Here is a 2681-nt window from a genome sequence, read left to right as displayed (position 1 = left end):
CTTTTCCTTGGAGAAGATCCCACTGATGTAGCCACAGTACATTTCACTTTGACCATCAATACCAACAGAACCACGGATGCAGAGATGTGTTGATCTTATGGCCAGACATGCTGGTAAATCACAAATTTCATTCTCTGATGCCTTCTTTGAGTGGTTTTACCATCAGGAGATGGTCTTTGCTGAGTATCCATATGCTGGGATGGATTTCCGGCGTGACCTAGATTTGGTGTTGCCAGCTGGCGAGCAATGGGGTGTTATAGGTAAATGTTCTGACTGTATCCCTGTTTATTGTTTTTATAATGTTCTTATGTCTTTTTAAATGCTATAAAAACTAATATAACTCATATATTCATGTAGATATTGGACCTGTGTGACTGGAAGTGCGCCCGAGGGTAGCAGCTGCCGTTCTAGCAGGAGAGGATGTAGGGAGGGTTGTCCTCTGCAATCTAGATGTAGTCGAGACCCTTGCAGTATTGCAGGATCATATCAAGGGTCTAACCCTTGGTATGTCGGATGTGAGGACTGATGAGTTACCTCTGAGATTACAGTGCCATACTATTGGCATGCTGAGTCAATGGACTAGGCTCTTACATATGATCGCACAGGCGGTGACTTTTTATCACCAACACCATTAGTCTAGGGTGCTTCCCTGCATTTTTTAGTTTTTGGGTCATGTGACCAGTTTTTTCTTGGACAGAGAACATCTTTGATAAACTATAAACAATTATATATATATATTTTTTACTTTTGGAGCTTTATTTTGGTTAAGTTATATGATCCAGACACAAATGTTGATCGAAATGCTTTCTTTTATAAATGCCGCAAATGTCTATCTAACACATAATTTGCTAATGAATCAGTTAATGTGTTTAAGTTTCTAGAAATGTGTTGATATTGAATAGAATCAAACTGCCTTTCCAAAATCCTGACCCTTAGGAACATACGATATATAGCTGGATTCCAAATAGAATATATGCTAGTAAGCTGTAGGATGAAAAGTTGTGAGTCTAGCCTAACAAAAAGTTGGCATATGCCATGTGCGATGGCATCAGAGAGAAGTTCTATCAATGTTCTATACTCAGCGATGTTGTTCATTGATCGACCAATACATACTCCTCTTAAACTCACTAACTCGCCGCTTGGATAAAAAATGGCCCAGGCCGCAGAAGATACGTTCTGCGTACTACGACTAGCTCCAACGGCATATCCAATGAATGATTCCAATAGGTTCGACATCTGCAACAAATGCAAGAATGGATTACCTAACCAAAAAGATCACTCTTGACAAAAACAAAAATGTAACAAAAGCATATGAAGAGGTCACTATACTTATTCAATCATAGTAACACTTAAGGTACAACTCGTTTCAGGGTTGCGCTAGTGGAATTCCATCGTAATCTAGTAGCTCGTAGGCTCCTTTTGCTAACACTCATTTAACAATGTAGGGACCCATCCACAAAGATTGGAACTTACTTGCTCCGAATTTATTGGTTTCCTAATCGTAAAGCAAGACCAGGTCACCTTCTGAGATGACACGGGGTTTGACATTTTTGTCAAACTGTGCCTTAACTCATTTCTTATGGGCTTCATTAGCCAAGGTGGTGTCATAATGGGTTTCATCCAATTAGATTAGTTCCAAGAAACGAGCCTCCTCCTCTGAAGTTCCAGGGAGAAGGTCAATTGCGAGCTTGAGAGATGAAATCTCACATTGAATTGGTAAGACGACTTCCAGGCCGTAAACCAATTGAAAAGGTGTAAACCCGGTCACATTTCTTACCGAGGTTCTATACGCCCACAAGGTTGAGTATAGGATTAGGTGCCAACTCTATTTGTGGACTCTAATCATCTTTTGCAGCATGCGCTTTAGGACTTTGTTGATGGCCTCAACTTATCCGTTAGCTTGCGGATAATATGGAGTAGAACTGTTGTGGGAAAATATTAGTTTGGCAGCCAATTCAACCATCATGTGATTGCGAAAATGCAATCCATGATCTGTGACTATAGCCTGTGGAACACCGAACCTAGAGACTACGTGATTGAAAAAGAAAAGAGTAGTTGTTTCATCATTGTTGTTTGATGTAGGCATTGCCTTAGCACATTTCGTAAAAATAGGCAACCGCGACTATGATATACCCATGCCCCCCGGCCGAGGTGGGGTTACATGTCATGAAATCTATGCCCCATTTGGCGAATTGCCCAACAACAACTACTGGTTGCAAAGGTGCGGGTGGTGTTCTGGTTTTGCGGTCGAGGATTTGAAAAGCATGGCAACTTCGGACTGTGGTTATGCAATATTTGAACATTGTTGGCTAGAAGTAACCTACTCATAAAATATTTTGTGTCGTAGCATAACCGTATTGATGCCCTCTAAATGCGCCTAAATGAAAATCGTTCAGGACCTTTTCGACCTTCTCATGGGTGAGGCACCTTCGCAGAACTATATCGATACTGCGGCGATAAAGAGTATCATCGACAATCATGTATTCTTTTGCTTGGTATCGATTACATCGTTGTTCAAAGCGAGAGGTATTAGGCCTGTATGTTTGGGTTTGGAGATAGATGATTATATCTCCATACCAAGGATCACTTGACGATATTAGAAACAAAGATTCATCCACGATTGTTGCTTTGGGTGTTGAATCATTGGACGACGATGGGAAATCACATAATAACTCCGTGAA

The sequence above is a fragment of the Pinus tabuliformis genome, chromosome 2_1 (genome assembly GCF_031772625.1).
Source record: "Pinus tabuliformis cultivar Carrire ecotype Pingquan chromosome 2_1, CPIR1, whole genome shotgun sequence".
Taxonomy (NCBI): domain Eukaryota; kingdom Viridiplantae; phylum Streptophyta; class Pinopsida; order Pinales; family Pinaceae; genus Pinus; species Pinus tabuliformis.
This window is presented reverse-complemented; position numbering follows the sequence as displayed.